This window comes from Rana temporaria, chromosome 11, assembly GCF_905171775.1.
Source record: "Rana temporaria chromosome 11, aRanTem1.1, whole genome shotgun sequence".
Taxonomy (NCBI): Eukaryota; Metazoa; Chordata; class Amphibia; order Anura; family Ranidae; genus Rana; species Rana temporaria.
This window is the reverse complement of record NC_053499.1, coordinates 47,755,927-47,774,943: the sequence shown is the minus strand read 5'-3', so window position 1 is coordinate 47,774,943 and position 19,017 is coordinate 47,755,927. Positions and strand designations below refer to the sequence as shown.

Sequence of the window (19,017 nt, the reverse complement as noted above, 5' to 3'; positions counted from 1 at the left end):
TCTTACAATGGATGGAGGTGTAGGTTGGGGATAGCGGTCCTGGCTCCCTGCACTAAGGCTGTGATCTGTGTCCTGGCACTGCTTGTCTCTCTTGACCGAAATGGGGGTGGAGCGCTGCCTGTGTCCCACCCGTGCTTCCCTGTACTCAGGTCCCTTCTAGGTGCTCGTTCACCTCCAGTTGCTCTCCCCCTCCCCCCTAGCTCTGATCCAGGTCCTTCCGACCATTTCAGGCTGTGCAATGTCCAGGATCCCCTCTAACACTGTCCTCTGCCCTCTGCTCCTCCATTGAACCCTGTGTGGGAGCTCTCTCCTTCCTGTACCTCCCATCTACCCTGCACCCAGCCACCACCCCTCTACTCTACAGAACCCTGCCCCAACCCATAGTACCCTGCACCCCTCCACTGAACCCTGCACCCAAACCATAATACACTGCACCCCTCCACAGAACCCTGCCCCCAACCCATAGTACCCTGCACCCCTCCACAGAACCCTGCACCCAACCCATAATACCCTGCACTCCTCCACAGAACCCTGCCCCCAACCCATAGTACCCTTCACCCCTCCACAGAACCCTGCCCCCAACCCATAGTACCCTGCACCCCTCCACAAAACCCTGCCCCCAATCCATAGTACCCTCCACCCCTCCACAGAACCCTGCCTCCAACCCATAGTACCCTCCAAGGAACCCTGCCCCAGCCCATAGTACCCACCACAGAACCCTGCCCCAACCCATAGTACCCTGCACCCCTCCACAGAACCCTTCCCCCAACCAGTGGCGGCTGGTGAAGTTTTAGGATGGGGGGGTGCAAGACCCCGCCCCTCCACATTTGGTCCCTCACACTTCTCATAAGCCACACCCCCTATAGAATACACCCACTCCATCCCCTGTATTCCACTTGCTTCCACTCATAGTGTCAGGAGTATACAGCTCAGCATCACAGCACAGATTATATAGCCCCAGCATTACAAATCAAGGTATAGCGCAGCCTTACAGATCGGCGCAAACAAACTAAACAATTACACTGTTAGTTATGAAGGACTCTAAATGGGCATGAGATTATCAGAGACTGCGGACATACTGCACACGATTACCAGAGACTGCACACATACTGCACAAGATTACCAGAGACTGCGGACATACTGCACGAGACTGCGGACATACTGAACAAAATTACCAGAGACTGCAGACATACTGCATTACTTGTCCTGCGACTTGGGACTTCAACGTTGCATGACAAGTCGTACCCCATGAAGTCGCATCAAACTTTCAGACTGTGTTAGCCTGAAAGTCGCAAGATTCTGCCACAATTTTTTGCTGCGATTTTGCAGCGACTTGAAGCAATGCCTGTGTATTCTGGAGGTCTATCTATGGACCTCAAGTCACATCAAAGTGGGACCTAAGTAATGCAGGGACTACTTCAAAGTCGCTGTGACTTGAAGTTGCACAGATATGAACGGTTCTCATCGGGTCCGACTTATCCTGCAACTTTCCAGTACCAAGTCGCAGGGCTCCTCTTTACATTATGGTACACCTTTACAATACAACCATAATATACAACACTGCCCCCTTTTACATGGCAGCCCCCCTTTATATTGCAGTCCCCCTGTTTACATTACAGCCCTCATTCTAAATTACAGCTTTTTTTACATCACAGCCACCCCTTTACTTTGCAGCCCCCCTTTAAATTACATTATAGCACCTTCCTTTACATAAGTCCTGATTTGCATCACACTCCCTCCATATACATCACAGTACCCACCCTTCACCCCTTTACACAGTGCCACTCTTTTCAATGCATCCCCCACACCCTTTACATATCAAGTTGCCCCTTTACATGACAGCCATCCTTTACAGTACCCCCCTTGATAAAACAATATCCCTTCATATCACAGTGCCAAATTTGACATTACCGCTATTTCCACCAATTAAATTAAAAAACAAAAAACATTTGAATAAGGGGGTGGGGGGGGCGCCGTTACGGCCGCTATTTTCGCCCAATGTTAATTTAAAAAAAACTTTTAACAAGCGGGGGGAGTTCCGTTCCGGCCACTATTAAATATTATAAAACTTTGAGCGGGGTTCCGTTCATGGTGGGGGGGAATTGTGCCGCTGATGCCGTCGTATATAATAATACTACAGGCAGCATAGCTCAGCTTACCTGTTCCAGGCGCGGCGTACTGAGCTCGAGAGTCCCGACGTCACTTCCTGTTCTTCCTGTGACGTCGGGACTAGCACAGAGACGGGCGGGTGCACACAGAAAGTGTGCACGCCACCCGCCTAGCCATAACAATACAGTCCATCGTGCCGGAAGCAGTGGCGCGATGGAGAGCGCCACAAAGGCATTTTTTTGCTGCCAATGTAGCGCCTCGTCTGCAATCCCGTGATTGCACAGACGTGGCGCTACCAACACTGCACTCTGCCCGGCGCTCAGACACAGTGCACCTAAGGACCTTTTTTGGATTTTTTTTACATTAAAGGGACATGTTTAAATACATTTTTCTTACTGACTGGGAGAGGGGGCGGCGCCTGGGCGCCCCCTATGGACGGACCGCCACTGCCCCCAACCCATAGTACCCTCCACAGAACCCTGCCCAACCCATAGTACCCTGCACCCCTCCATAGAACCCTGCCCCCAACCCTTAGTACCCTGCTCCCCTCCACAGAACCCTGCACCCAACCCTTAGTACACTGCTCCCCTCCACAGAATTCTGCTCCCCTCCACAGAATTCTGCTCCCCTCCACAGAATCCTGCTCCCCTCCACAGAACCCTGTTCCCCTCCACAGAACCCTGCCCACAATCCATAGTACCCTGCACCCCTCCACAGAACCCTGACCCCAACCCATAGTACCCTGCACCCCTCCACAGAACCCTGCCCCAACTCATAGTACCCTGCACCCTTCCACAGAACCCTGCTCCCCTCCACAGAACCCTTTCCCAACCCATAGTACCCTGCACCCCTCCACAGAACCTTGCCCCCAACCCATAGTACCCTGCACCCCTTTACAGAACCCTGCACCCCTCAATATACACCCTCACTATTGTCTGGCAAGTGACACTGCATCTAGTGGCAGGCTTTGGGTGGCAAGTGGCACACAGCATCTGGTGGAAGGCTACGGGCAGCAAGCGACAAACTGCATCGGATGGCAAGTGACAAGCTGCATCTGGGGGCTGGCGATGTTGACATGCTGTATCTGGTGGCAAGTGACAAGCTTAGGATTCCCACTGATTCGGCATTATGGTGAGTTGAACTATTTTATTTTATATATTACAATGTAGTAATAGAAATAATTGGATTTGATCATCCTGACACCAAATCAAGCATGGTGTCGGGATGATTTAAGTGCTGACATCAGCCATTCACCTGACAAATCACTCGGCACTAAATTCCCTGTCAACACAGAGACTACATTCCTCCTCCCAAAACCATTTCCCAATGCAAAAAAGGTTGGGGACTGCTGTTCTAAAGTGACATCACTTCCTCCTAGCACTCTATGAAATCATATTTTTCTGGGAAGGGGGGGCGGGGGGGGTGTCCCTGAATGGCAGTTTGGAAATGTGGTCACCCTACTTCTACATGCAGTGAAAATATGGAGAACAAACGTTGCCTCCCTCTAAGGCCTCGTGCACACGACCGGACCTGTCCGATGAAAACGGTCCGCGGACCGTTTTCATCGGACATGTCTGCTGGCGGATTTTGGTCTGATGTGTGTACACACCATCAGACCAAATTCCCCGTGGACAGGATACGCGGTGACGTGGCGGCGATGTTGCAGGGACGATGACGCGGCGACGTACGCGACCCCGGAAGTTCAATGCTTCCACGCATGCGTCGAATCACTTCGACGCATGCAAGGGATTTCGGCCGAGCGGACATGTCCGATGAGTCGTACTGACCATCGGACATGTCCGGCGGACATGGTTCCAACGGACATGTTTCTTGGCATGCTAAGAAACATTTGTCCGCTGGAAACCTGTCCGCTAGCCAAGGAATCCGGTCCGGTCGGCCCTACACACGGTCGGACATGTCCGCGGAAACTGGTCCACGGACCAGTTTCAGCAGACATGTTCGGTCGTGTGTACGAGGCCTAACAGGAAATCACAGCAGATTTGGAGGAGGCTGAGAACACTAGAAGCTATTTTTAGAGTTAGGAAAACAACATACTTGACTAGAATTTTTTTTTGTAAACCAGAGTTTAGTGACACTTTAAATTTGATATGCAAGATTTCCCCACCCTATGTAGAGGAGACTAAGGCCGCATACACACGATCAGTCCATACGATGAGAACGGTCCTAAGGACCGTTGTCATCGGTTAACTGATGAGGCTGACTGATGGTCCATCGTGCGTACACACCATCAGTTAAAAAAACGATCGTGTCAGAACGCGGTGACGTAAAACACAACGACGTGCTGAAAAAAATGAAGATCATTGCTTCCAAGCATGCGTCGACTTGATTCTGAGCATGCGCAGGTTTTTAACCGATGGTTTTGCTTACTAACGATAGGTTTTGACCTATCGGTTAGGCGTCCATCGGTTAAATTTTAAAGCAAGTTCTAATTTTTTTGACCGAAGTTTAACTGACCGATGGGGCCCACACACGATCGGTTTGGACCGATGAATGAAAAAGTCCTTCAGTCCGTTTTTATCGGTTTTGACCGATCGTGTGTACGTGGCCTTATGCCCCGTACACACCATCACTTTATGTGATGAAAAAAAATGACGTTTTTAAAAACGTCACTTTAATTGACCGTGTGTGGGGGAAAACGTTGTTTTATGTCTTCTAAAAAACGACCAAAAAAAATTGAAGCATGCTTCAATTTTATGTGTCGTTTTTCAAAACGTCGTTTTTCACTTCACAGAAATTGACCGTGTGTAGCAAAAACGTCGTTTAAAACGACGTTTTTTCACCCGCGCATGCCCAAAAGCTAGCTTCAAAGGAAAAAGTGGTGAGAACGTAACCTCGCTTTGCTAGAACATTGTGAAAAAAACGATGGTGTGTAGGCAACTTCGTCTTTGAAAATTGAAGTTTCAAAAACGTCATTTTTTACTTCACAGAAAATGTCGTTTTTTTTATCACATAAAGTGATGGTGTGTATGCGGCATTAGGGTGAGAAATAGGGAAGGGGGAAGCGGGCCTGGACACCCCCACAGACCATAACCGGGACCTGGAGACCCCCAAGGGTATACCCCGATTACAGCGAGCCCCACAAGGGAAAAAGGGTGACAGAGGGAGAGGAAGGGGTGGACATGAGAACCCCCTTCCCGGGAACACCCAGCTGTTCCATCATGCCAAGACAGGAGAAAATGTACTTACCCATCCCTGCAAGGATCTGCTGGTGCGTTCCTGACAGACCTTCAACCGAGTAGTACGGAGTAGCTGTCGGCCCGGTCCACTGTGACTGAGACAGCAAGCAGCCCAGTCATATGTGAACCCTGGAGCATATATATAAGTGGATTGACAGAGCATAAACATTAATTAAATAAGGATTGACTGTCAGCTTTCAAGTCCCTCTATGAAAGAGGATATATGGGGGTTTCCTTATACAGGAAAAATATGGGGACTCTTGTTAAAGCATCGACAGTATATTTCTGTAGAAATATGTGGGCCTGGTCAAACCTCAATCATGAGAGCCACAACATCGATATGAATATCAAAAATATTTATTTTGTAAAAAGGTTTTCTTTATAAAAAGACATAGAAAAAGAAAAAAAGAAAAAAGCAAAAATATTGTACATTGAATACTATAGAATGCATGCTAGACAAATTCCAGACTATCAAGTAAAATGATACTTCAAGTGCATATAGATGCAGGTGATCTTCATTTCATCCCACATGTAACGGTTCTACTAGTTTCGCCCAAGGGGGCTTCGTCAGGAACCAATGGGGGGCAGTAGTCTGAGCAAACAAAGAGTATATCAATGAACAGGAACATATAAATCATAATATATACAAAAAGTCACATAAATTGATTATATCGGTACATACAAACGTGTCTGGTTGACCATAGAGTTTAATATAATCATCGTCTATTATAGAACATAAAGATAATGTATTTTATTTAAATAAACGAAAGTCGAGTTAATGGAGTATCTGTGGTAGCTGTGGACTTTAACGAAAGAAATATAAATAATAATTATAAAGAATATATTTACCTGTAAAAGTGGACTAAAAAAACCTGAATGATTGGCCGTGATTGGCTCAAAGTCCCAGATGGAGAATCCCAGATAGATGGAAGGAGGGATGGGAAAAAGAGGAAATGATCCTCTTAAGCATGCGGGTAGGAACGCCGTGCAATGCACAGAGCCTGGATGCAAGCCTATAGAGGAAGAGGGGCCGGAGGCAAGCAGGTACTGTAGGTACAGAATAAAAATATTAAGAATATTGGAAAATTAACAAGTAAAAAAGGAAAAAGAAAAAAGATAACCAGAAAGGAAGAAAGATTGCGATGAACAGACAACTATGGAGAGATATGTGTAAAAGAATTAATGATTATTACCTGATTAAAATGATGATAGAAAAAATGGGAAGATTGATGATGAGGTAGTCTCAGAAGAGATGGATATAATTCATCCCAAGAGATTTCTGTCAATACTATACTGCACAAAATAGGAAGTCATTCACTACATCATCAGATTGTATAATGACAGATTAGTTTGAAAGTTAATTATTAAAACTGCAAACGACAGCAGTAATAAAGATAATGTTAATATAAATATAAACGCCTGTATAGGCTGCAAAGTATCAAACGAATCTAAATTAATTAGAAAAATTTAGCATTTTTTGTGTAATAATTCAACTTTATAGTTGTTATACCTATCATAGTAATAGGGGTATAGCATGAAAAGAGAATGAAAATACTAATCTAATTAAGAGGAATAATGGTAATGGTTTTACCTGATTCTAGTTGCAATAATAGCTGCCGGGAATAGGGCAGATAGATTGCCCAGGAGAACTGTATAGTCCAGATACTGAATAGTGAGAAATAAAAGAAAGAAAGTCAATCCAGGAAAAAATATATTTCCTCATTGTTGACAGATAAGTGAGTAAAAAGTATATTTTCACAGAGTCTGCAAGTGGCAACAAAGTATCACATCCAGACTGTTGTGAAAAATGAATTAAACTTGAAAGGGAAGAAAATAATGAAATAATGATAAGACAATGGTAGATGAAAGCATACCTATGACCTGCTATTGCCTCTGTATACCAAGGAATGATTCCTCTGGCAGAGCTCACGCTGACACATCAGCTGTGCGGCTCACTAATAAGCTGCCCTCAATCAGAGTGAGATGATACACAGCTGAGTAGGGGGCAGCTCCTCACTCTAAGATGGGCGTGGTAATCACGGCAGATGTCATGGGGATTACCCATAGGAACCACAGGGACCGCGTCTGCGCAGAAGAAGAGCATCCCTCTAGGAGATGCTTAATCTAACGCGCCGGCGCGGAGAAGGGGAACTCCTGGGAAAGTGCACCAGCGTCACAAATGACGCATCAGTGCCTACCATATGGGTGCCGTGAGAAAGCGGACGCGCACTGACACTCAAGCCTCCGCTTGAGTTCAGATCAGTGACGCTGAGCTGGTGCGTGCCCCCTAGCGCCCAAAATGGCTTGCAGCAATACTAATAGATGTCTGATGATAACGGCAGTGTGCTAAAGTGCAGGAGATCGATGCTGGTGATAGGAGAGCATGCAAAACAAGTTTGAATCCGTGTCAGGCAAATAAGTAAAAATAAATGTGGGGAAAGGGGAAAGAAGAGAAAAGGGGAATAAAAGAAAAAGAAAAAGAGGGAAAGCAAGAGTAAATGAAAGTATAATAATAGGGAAATAAAAATTGGTGAAAGAAAAAGAAAAAAATATTATTTAATTAATTATAAAGAATATTAAAGGAATATAACATTGTTTATAAAATCAAATTTTAAGAAAAATAATAAAAAGATGGAAAAAATAATAATGATAATAATAAGAAAAATAATAATAAGAAAAGAAAAAGAGAAAGAAAGAGAAAAAAAATAAATAAATAAATAAATAAATAAAAAATGTGTAAAGATATATAATGATAATAAGGAATATAAAATAAATATGTAAAAGAAGGGCCCCCAGTGGACCCAGAAAAAACAAAAAGAAAGAAAAACCGTAGATAAAGTCCACAGGTCACAGCATAAACCCCTCGAAATCCATTACAGTAATATTTGACATTAATGTTGTCACATCAAAGTATGTTCTTCTGTATAACCGAAAAAAATGATATTCAAAAAACAAATCAAGTTAATTATAAAGTGTTGTTGCATACCTACAGTCATATAGGCTGCACAATAAAGTTCTATACTCCCAAGTGTCGGGTGGTGGGGGTATCGCAATAATGGGGCTCGTATAAGTGTAAAAACACAGTTCACGGCGCCAATTGCACCACCTCCTTCTATCAACAGGAAGTATTAGTGCTCAAGGGACTCGGACAAGATAGCTTGATGGGCCTTGATGGATTAAGGCTGATAGCCATTTGGTAAAGCCTGACCATAAAGGATGGAAGAACAGCTCAGATGGAAGAGCTTCAAATCAACAATGTAGTCACCCCGGTATGTCCAGCTTGTGGTCACTGAATTAAACTAAAGAAAGGGTTTATAACTAATATTTTCATTTAACCCTGGATGCTGAGTGGCATTAAGTGTATATATCCAGCGTGCTTCCGCTTGTAGCAGTCGTTTGTCAGCATCGCCTCCTCTCTCATTGAGAGGAATGTGTGCCAAGGCAAAGAAGCCTAACATTGCCTGGTTGTGGTTATGGAACAAGCCCATGTGGCGGCTAATGGGTGTTTCCATAAGTTTTTTCTTTACAGCTAAGACATGGTCTCTCATTCTACAAAAGAAATTGCGTTTAGTTTTACCTACATAGTAGGCACCGCAATTGCATTTCATTATATAGATAATGCCAATTGTTTGGCAGGTTGCACGAAACTTGGGTGAATATGTTTCGCCATTAGGTAGAGAAACACTTTCACCTGGCAGAATATATCGACAAAAGTTGCATTTACCGCACGGGAAAGTTCCTGTCTTAGTTGGTTTGGGCACCATTTGTGTCGCATAGTGGCTGGTAACGGCTCTATCCCGAATTGAGGGAGAGCGTTTGAATGTTATCTCCGGTTTTAAATGGATGAATTTTTTAATTTTATCATCGGAGGTGAGGAGGTACCAGTATTTGCTGTAAATATTACGAATAGTTTGGTGCTGACGATTGAAGCGTGTAATCACCCTAGTAGTGTTGGCTTTAGAGACATTTTTAGATTTATAGATAAGATCGTTTCTGTCTAATCGGCTGGCTTTATTGTAGGCACGGCGTAAGCAAGTCTTACTGTAGCCTCTCTCTTTGAGGCGGGCGTAAAGCTGTGCTGCTTCTTTTTTGTAATCTTCATCGCGGGAGCAGTTGCGCCTCAGTCTTAAATATTGACTGTATGGAATACTGTTGATTAGCGGACTGGGGTGCGAGCTGGAAGCATGCAGTAGGCTGTTGCCTGCTGTAGGTTTCCTGTAAAGTGTAGAACACAGGCTACCTTTATTATCAATGAAGAGTTCAACATCCAAAAAGGTTATATTTTTTTGGCTATAATTGTATGTACATTTTAAATTGTAGTTGTTAATTTGTAGCCCCTCCAAAAACATCAGAAGCTCATCACGAGAGCCCCCCCAAACCATGAAAACATCGTCTATATAGCGATGCCATGTTAGCACGCTATCAGACGACGTGTTCCTGGATTCCTCATTAAAGAGGTCACGTTCCCACCCCCCCAGGTACAGGTTGGCGTAGGAGGGGGCACAGCCTGCCCCCATAGCTACGCCCTGTACCTGGAGGTAGTGGGAACGTTTGAACAGAAAGATGTTGTTCGTCAAAATGAATTCAAGCATTTCTATAATGAAATTGTTATATTTAGAGGTATTTTTGTCACGTTCATTGAGGAAACTCCTAATGACTTGTGTCCCCAGCCCATGTGGGATAGAATTATATAATGCCTCTATGTCAATGGCAACTAGCCAGGCATCAGGTGGAATAGTAAGGCCATCAACAATCTTTAATAGTTCGATGGTATCTTTTACGTGAGAAAACAGGCTCTGAACATGAGGGTATAGGTATTCGTCGATGATCCTACTGATGTTTTCAGTAAGGGAACCACAACCAGATACGATTGGACGTCCTGGAGGGGGTAAAACTCCCTTATGTATTTTAGGCAGGGCATAAAATGTCGGGGTGGTGGGGCTCTCGATGTTAAGAAATTGCAGAGTGGTCTCATCTATGGTGCCCAAGCGGCGTGCGCGGTTCAAAATCTGGCGATATCGCTCAATGCTTTGTGTGATCATCGAGGCTGGTACAGGTCTGTACCAGTCTCTATTTTTCAAAATTTTAAGGCACATCTCCTCATAACTGTGTCGATCCATTAGTACAATGTTTCCCCCTTTGTCGGAGGCTTTAACTACAAGATCGTCGTTATTACGGATAGTATTCAAGGCTGTTCTTAAATTTTTATTAAGGTTCGATGTGGTAGGTGACTTCCAGTTCGCTGCCTCTATGGCTTTGGTGACCTGCAGGACAAAGGCCCAAATATTGGGATTGCCCTGCAGGACAGGAAATGATCTGGATTTGGGCCTATAAGTTTTAGGGGTGACATAGACTGGTTTATTATGTCTTGACTGTATTAAGCCGCCGGGCACCACGCCCGGAAGTTGATACGTCCAGCCTTCCTCCTCAGGATTACTCTCATCCCACAGTTCCATTAGGTCCTGTAGGGCCTGTAATTCCTGCAGGGAAACATTGTCTAAGGCAGTGTTGTCATTGATAGTGAACGTGACAAAAATACCTCTAAATATAACAATTTCATTATAGAAATGCTTGAATTCATTTTGACGAACAACATCTTTCTGTTCAAACGTTCCCACTACCTCCAGGTACAGGGCGTAGCTATGGGGGCAGGCTGTGCCCCCTCCTACGCCAACCTGTACCTGGGGGGGTGGGAACGTGACCTCTTTAATGAGGAATCCAGGAACACGTCGTCTGATAGCGTGCTAACATGGCATCGCTATATAGACGATGTTTTCATGGTTTGGGGGGGCTCTCGTGATGAGCTTCTGATGTTTTTGGAGGGGCTACAAATTAACAACTACAATTTAAAATTTACATACAATTATAGCCAAAAAAATATAACCTTTTTGGATGTTGAACTCTTCATTGATAATAAAGGTAGCCTGTGTTCTACACTTTACAGGAAACCTACAGCAGGCAACAGCCTACTGCATGCTTCCAGCTCGCACCCCAGTCCGCTAATCAACAGTATTCCATACAGTCAATATTTAAGACTGAGGCGCAACTGCTCCCGCGATGAAGATTACAAAAAAGAAGCAGCACAGCTTTACGCCCGCCTCAAAGAGAGAGGCTACAGTAAGACTTGCTTACGCCGTGCCTACAATAAAGCCAGCCGATTAGACAGAAACGATCTTATCTATAAATCTAAAAATGTCTCTAAAGCCAACACTACTAGGGTGATTACACGCTTCAATCGTCAGCACCAAACTATTCGTAATATTTACAGCAAATACTGGTACCTCCTCACCTCCGATGATAAAATTAAAAAATTCATCCATTTAAAACCGGAGATAACATTCAAACGCTCTCCCTCAATTCGGGATAGAGCCGTTACCAGCCACTATGCGACACAAATGGTGCCCAAACCAACTAAGACAGGAACTTTCCCGTGCGGTAAATGCAACTTTTGTCGATATATTCTGCCAGGTGAAAGTGTTTCTCTACCTAATGGCGAAACATATTCACCCAAGTTTCGTGCAACTTGCCAAACAATTGGCATTATCTATATAATGAAATGCAATTGCGGTGCCTACTATGTAGGTAAAACTAAACGCAATTTCTTTTGTAGAATGAGAGACCATGTCTTAGCTGTAAAGAAAAAACTTATGGAAACACCCATTAGCCGCCACATGGGCTTGTTCCATAACCACAACCAGGCAATGTTAGGCTTCTTTGCCTTGGCACACATTCCTCTCAATGAGAGAGGAGGCGATGCTGACAAACGACTGCTACAAGCGGAAGCACGCTGGATATATACACTTAATGCCACTCAGCATCCAGGGTTAAATGAAAATATTAGTTATAAACCCTTTCTTTAGTTTAATTCAGTGACCACAAGCTGGACATACCGGGGTGACTACATTGTTGATTTGAAGCTCTTCCATCTGAGCTGTTCTTCCATCCTTTATGGTCAGGCTTTACCAAATGGCTATCAGCCTTAATCCATCAAGGCCCATCAAGCTATCTTGTCCGAGTCCCTTGAGCACTAATACTTCCTGTTGATAGAAGGAGGTGGTGCAATTGGCGCCGTGAACTGTGTTTTTACACTTATACGAGCCCCATTATTGCGATACCCCACCACCCGACACTTGGGAGTATAGAACTTTATTGTGCAGCCTATATGACTGTAGGTATGCAACAACACTTTATAATTAACTTGATTTGTTTTTTGAATATCATTTTTTTCGGTTATACAGAAGAACATACTTTGATGTGACAACATTAATGTCAAATATTACTGTAATGGATTTCGAGGGGTTTATGCTGTGACCTGTGGACTTTATCTACGGTTTTTCTTTCTTTTTGTTTTTTCTGGGTCCACTGGGGGCCCTTCTTTTACATATTTATTTTATATTCCTTATTATCATTATATATCTTTACACATTTTTTATTTATTTATTTATTTTTTTTCTCTTTCTTTCTCTTTTTCTTTTCTTATTATTATTTTTCTTATTATTATCATTATTATTTTTTCCATCTTTTTATTATTTTTCTTAAAATTTGATTTTATAAACAATGTTATATTCCTTTAATATTCTTTATAATTAATTAAATAATATTTTTTTCTTTTTCTTTCACCAATTTTTATTTCCCTATTATTATACTTTCATTTACTCTTGCTTTCCCTCTTTTTCTTTTTCTTTTATTCCCCTTTTCTCTTCTTTCCCCTTTCCCCACATTTATTTTTACTTATTTGCCTGACACGGATTCAAACTTGTTTTGCATGCTCTCCTATCACCAGCATCGATCTCCTGCACTTTAGCACACTGCCGTTATCATCAGACATCTATTAGTATTGCTGCAAGCCATTTTGGGCGCTAGGGGGCACGCACCAGCTCAGCGTCACTGATCTGAACTCAAGCGGAGGCTTGAGTGTCAGTGCGCGTCCGCTTTCTCACGGCACCCATATGGTAGGCACTGATGCGTCATTTGTGACGCTGGTGCACTTTCCCAGGAGTTCCCCTTCTCCGCGCCGGCGCGTTAGATTAAGCATCTCCTAGAGGGATGCTCTTCTTCTGCGCAGACGCGGTCCCTGTGGTTCCTATGGGTAATCCCCATGACATCTGCCGTGATTACCACGCCCATCTTAGAGTGAGGAGCTGCCCCCTACTCAGCTGTGTATCATCTCACTCTGATTGAGGGCAGCTTATTAGTGAGCCGCACAGCTGATGTGTCAGCGTGAGCTCTGCCAGAGGAATCATTCCTTGGTATACAGAGGCAATAGCAGGTCATAGGTATGCTTTCATCTACCATTGTCTTATCATTATTTCATTATTTTCTTCCCTTTCAAGTTTAATTCATTTTTCACAACAGTCTGGATGTGATACTTTGTTGCCACTTGCAGACTCTGTGAAAATATACTTTTTACTCACTTATCTGTCAACAATGAGGAAATATATTTTTTCCTGGATTGACTTTCTTTCTTTTATTTCTCACTATTCAGTATCTGGACTATACAGTTCTCCTGGGCAATCTATCTGCCCTATTCCCGGCAGCTATTATTGCAACTAGAATCAGGTAAAACCATTACCATTATTCCTCTTAATTAGATTAGTATTTTCATTCTCTTTTCATGCTATACCCCTATTACTATGATAGGTATAACAACTATAAAGTTGAATTATTACACAAAAAATGCTAAATTTTTCTAATTAATTTAGATTCGTTTGATACTTTGCAGCCTATACAGGCGTTTATATTTATATTAACATTATCTTTATTACTGCTGTCGTTTGCAGTTTTAATAATTAACTTTCAAACTAATCTGTCATTATACAATCTGATGATGTAGTGAATGACTTCCTATTTTGTGCAGTATAGTATTGACAGAAATCTCTTGGGATGAATTATATCCATCTCTTCTGAGACTACCTCATCATCAATCTTCCCATTTTTTCTATCATCATTTTAATCAGGTAATAATCATTAATTCTTTTACACATATCTCTCCATAGTTGTCTGTTCATCGCAATCTTTCTTCCTTTCTGGTTATCTTTTTTCTTTTTCCTTTTTTACTTGTTAATTTTCCAATATTCTTAATATTTTTATTCTGTACCTACAGTACCTGCTTGCCTCCGGCCCCTCTTCCTCTATAGGCTTGCATCCAGGCTCTGTGCATTGCACGGCGTTCCTACCCGCATGCTTAAGAGGATCATTTCCTCTTTTTCCCATCCCTCCTTCCATCTATCTGGGATTCTCCATCTGGGACTTTGAGCCAATCACGGCCAATCATTCAGGTTTTTTTAGTCCACTTTTACAGGTAAATATATTCTTTATAATTATTATTTATATTTCTTTCGTTAAAGTCCACAGCTACCACAGATACTCCATTAACTCGACTTTCGTTTATTTAAATAAAATACATTATCTTTATGTTCTATAATAGACGATGATTATATTAAACTCTATGGTCAACCAGACACGTTTGTATGTACCGATATAATCAATTTATGTGACTTTTTGTATATATTATGATTTATATGTTCCTGTTCATTGATATACTCTTTGTTTGCTCAGACTACTGCCCCCCATTGGTTCCTGACGAAGCCCCCTTGGGCGAAACTAGTAGAACCGTTACATGTGGGATGAAATGAAGATCACCTGCATCTATATGCACTTGAAGTATCATTTTACTTGATAGTCTGGAATTTGTCTAGCATGCATTCTATAGTATTCAATGTACAATATTTTTGCTTTTTTCTTTTTTTCTTTTTCTATGTCTTTTTATAAAGAAAACCTTTTTACAAAATAAATATTTTTGATATTCATATCGATGTTGTGGCTCTCATGATTGAGGTTTGACCAGGCCCACATATTTCTACAGAAATATACTGTCGATGCTTTAACAAGAGTCCCCATATTTTTCCTGTATAAGGAAACCCCCATATACCCTGGAGCATATAGTTCACTGGCCACCCCTGGAGCCATGGGGCATGTCGTGGACGACCCAGCGCGTAGCTTAGGCCTGCTCACGCTCGATGGCCAGACTGGGGGGACTACAAGGATTTATAATATCCAGCCTGTCACCCAGCCGGCAGTTGATAGAAGATTCTAAAAAATAAAATCATAAAAATAAATAAAATAATAAAAAATTTCCTCAGGACCCTGAGTCCAAAGGGAGTCAGGTCCTCTTCCTCTACTAGGCAGAAAAAAAACTGAGCCGCTGACTGCAGGGCAGAGGGTTATGTCTGGAGGAACATGGGGTTATGTCTGTTTAAAGTAAAATGTAATTAAATATCTAACATGTTCTGCCTAGTCCTCTCCTATAGAACAGGAACATAACCCACAAGTCAAGATTTACAGAGGCTGTGTCCGTCCATAGATGAAAAGAGAAAAAACTGTTTGCTGTAGCTGATTATAAAGTGTGAACTAAAGTTTGGTTTCAGTTTGTTGGTGTACTTAAATCTGCTAGTTCGTTCAACACTTCTCTATCCCCAGACTGACAATACTGCTGTGCCCCCTGCTCTCATGCATCCAGAGTGGAGGAACTCCAATACAGGAGGTGTATTACTGGCTAGTAAGGATGAGCCAAGCAACCCCCTGGTTCGGTTCACACCAGAACTTGCGAACAGGCAAAAAATTTGGACGAACACACAAATACTGTTAAAGTCTATGGGACATGAACATGGAAAATCAAAAGTACTACTTTTAAAGGCTTATATGCAAGTTATTGCCATAAAAAGTGTTTGGGGACCTGGGTCCTGCCCCAGGGGACATGTATCAATGCAAATTTTCTTTTAAAAACGTCTGTTTTTTCAGGAGCAGCGATTTTAATAATGCTTAAAGTGAAACAATAAAAATGAAATATTCCTTTAAATATCGTGCCTGGGGGGTGTCTATAGTATGCCTGTAATGTGGCAAATTTTTCCCGTGTTTATAACAGCAAAATTACATTTTTAAAGAAAAAAAACATTAAAAACTGATTGTGGTTTCTCGGTTGTAATAAATTGTTGGATACCCAGCAATATAGATAAATCTCATTATAACAACTTGCATGGGTTCTCCCCTAGTCCATTACCAGGCCCTTTGGGTCAGGTATAAATATTAAGGGGAACCCCGAACCAAATGTTTTTTTAAAAAATTGCGTGGGGATCCCCCCAAAATCCATATTAGGCCCTTTAGGTCTGGTATGGATTTTAAGGGGCACCCTGCGCCAAAATAAAAAAATTGTGTACGGGTCCCCTAAAATCCATACCAGATCCTTATCCCAGCACGCAACCTGGCAGGCTGCAGGAAAAAAGGGGGACCAGAGAGCGGGGCGCGCTCCCTCATCCCCCCTTCTTGTTTCTCACGAGGTATTACCTTTTCTGTACACTGTATTCATGGAGGTCACTGCCCAAGCAAACCACCCATAGCATATAAGGTAAGAGGATCTAAGCAGGTTTGGTAAGTATGGAAGAGGAAAAAGTGTGCGCGACCTTTCTAATGCTGTGATTTCTGACAGCCCTTCCAGGTCAATCTCCAGGCATCAAGGTCATTTAAGCCATACCTCAAGCCATAGGAGATCTGGGAGAAGTCACTGAAAATCTTCATCTCGCCATCGCCACTCTGGTCACGGCCATTCTCGCTACAGCCAAAGTTGTCTTTGTTTCTTCGCTTTGTGACTCCTGAGTTCTCTGATTGCTGCTTTTTTTTTTTCACCAGCCATTAATTTTGTATTTTGACATATTTATTTTTTATTATTTGTATACCTTATTCATCACTTTAATTCATATTATATATATCACCTTTTATACTTTTTGGTATACCACTTTTTTTCATTATTTATAAATTGTCACTCGGGATTAATCATTGGTTGTATCTATCTATCGATCGATCGATCTATCTATCTCTATACGGTATATATATATATATATATATATATATATATATATATATATATATATATATATATACTTATCCCATCCATTTGATGTTTTAATCACTTACTCTTTTTGATAATTGCACATCTTTTTTGGTATATGCATATTGTTTTATTGTTTTTGGATTAAGTATTTTATTCTTTAAGTTTGCTGCATTTATTAATTTTATTTATTTATATATTTACATATTTTATCACTATTCATCATATATTTTAACTACTATTGGGGCAAGCGCAGAAGTTTCACATTCTTCAAACAAAGTGGGGGTGACATACATTCAGAGACAGGGGGTATCAGGAGCAGTACCTTACTACAGGAAGTTCACCCCATCCTGGAATGGGCCCAGTTATTCCTAGCAGATCTACAGGCTGTGTATGTTCTGGCAGCGCAGAACTTTCTAGCCGATCGGTTGAGCAGAGAGTTCCTGTCAAACAGCAAATGGTCCCTGAACCATCAAGCATTCTTTCTTCTGACTCAAACTTGGGGGACTCCGGAGATGGATCTGGCCGCGACACCTACAAACACCAAGTGTCAGAGGCTCCTGTCGAGAACAGCATATCCATCTGCGGAGGGTGTGGACTGCCTTGTCCATCCATTGAACTTTTGTCTGGGGTACATATTTCCACCAACACCTCTAATTGTGAGGTTCCTGTCCACACTCAGGAGTTTGTCATACTCAGTAATAGCGGTGATCCCTTTCTGGCCCAGGAGGCCTTGGTTCACGACTCTACTGCAGCTTAGCGTGGAAGATCCACTACCTCTTCCACTCTCTCATGATCTGCCTCACCAGGGTCAATTCATCCATCCACTATTAGGTAGACATGTGCACACTGAAATATTTTGTTTTGTAATTTTGTTTTCGTCCGAAATTCGTTTTTATTTATTTTGTTTTTCGTAAAAAAAAATGCATTCGTCCGAAAATCCAAATTAAGGTTGAATCTGTCATTATGGTGTCTGTCGAATGTTCTAAGAAGAAGAAGAAAAAAAATTGACAGAACCTTTAAAAAAAAATGTCTCTCTATGTCGAATCTTCATGTCGAATCTTTTCTCTCTATGTCGAATCTTTTCTCTTTATGTAGAATAATATTGGACTAATAGAGTTAAGGTTAGGCACAATTAAGGTCAAATCTGTCATTGAAGGCTTATGGTGTCTATCGAATGTTCTAAGAAGAAGAAGAAGAAAAAAAAAAAAAAAAAAGATTCGGTAGAATCTTAAAAAAAAAAAAATTTGACTCTTCATGTCTCTCTTTGTCGACTCCTTTTCATGTCTCTATAATGTCGAATCTTTTCTCTCTATGTCGAATCTTTTCTCTTTATGTAGAACAATATTGGACTAGTAGAGTTAAGGTTAGGCACATTCGACCGCAACGAAAACGAAAATAAAGCATTTGTTTATGTTGGATCTTTCGTTTTTCGTTCTCTGTGCTTTCGTTATCGTTTGTTAAAATGCATTCGGACGAAAACGAATGCACATGTTAACTATTAGGAACTATCTGACAGCTACTGTTTCTTTCAGGAAGAACGAAAATCTATTGTTGATTCCTCACGGAGGAAGAAGAGGCCAAATGGCTTCATCTCGAACCATCGCATCTTGGTTGGTCAAGGTCATCAAGAAAGACTATGACATTCAGAATTTGCCAATACCTGGAGACATTAGGGCTCATTCAACAAGGACAGTGGCAACTTCCTAGGCAGCATATTGCAGGGTGTCACCAGAGACAATCTGCAGGGCAGCAACCTGGTCCTCTAGGCGTACATTCATGTCCCACTACAGGGTCGATTTGGCTCATTTGTCAACAGTAGAATTT

At 42.2% G+C, this 19,017-nt stretch overlaps 2 long non-coding RNA genes across 4 annotated transcripts; one reads left to right on the top strand and one right to left on the bottom strand.

Moving 5' to 3' along the window:
- Positions 1 to 5,864: 5,864 nt before the first annotated feature.
- LOC120916894 lies at positions 5,865 to 6,944 on the bottom strand. Of its 2 annotated transcripts, XR_005744118.1 has the most exons (4): positions 6,898 to 6,944; positions 6,500 to 6,599; positions 6,156 to 6,353; positions 5,865 to 5,898 (listed from the first exon to the last, which is right to left on the bottom strand). It is a non-coding gene; the product is annotated as an uncharacterized LOC120916894 (long non-coding RNA). The 2 variants fall into 2 exon arrangements; XR_005744117.1 differs by lacking the exon at positions 6,898 to 6,944 and having other exon boundaries at positions 6,500 to 6,720.
- Positions 6,945 to 13,818: 6,874 nt separating this feature from the next.
- On the top strand, positions 13,819 to 14,898 carry LOC120916893. Of its 2 annotated transcripts, XR_005744116.1 has the most exons (4): positions 13,819 to 13,865; positions 14,164 to 14,263; positions 14,410 to 14,607; positions 14,865 to 14,898. It is a non-coding gene; the product is annotated as an uncharacterized LOC120916893 (long non-coding RNA). The 2 variants fall into 2 exon arrangements; XR_005744115.1 differs by lacking the exon at positions 13,819 to 13,865 and having other exon boundaries at positions 14,043 to 14,263.
- The last annotated feature ends 4,119 nt before the right edge of the window (positions 14,899 to 19,017 follow it).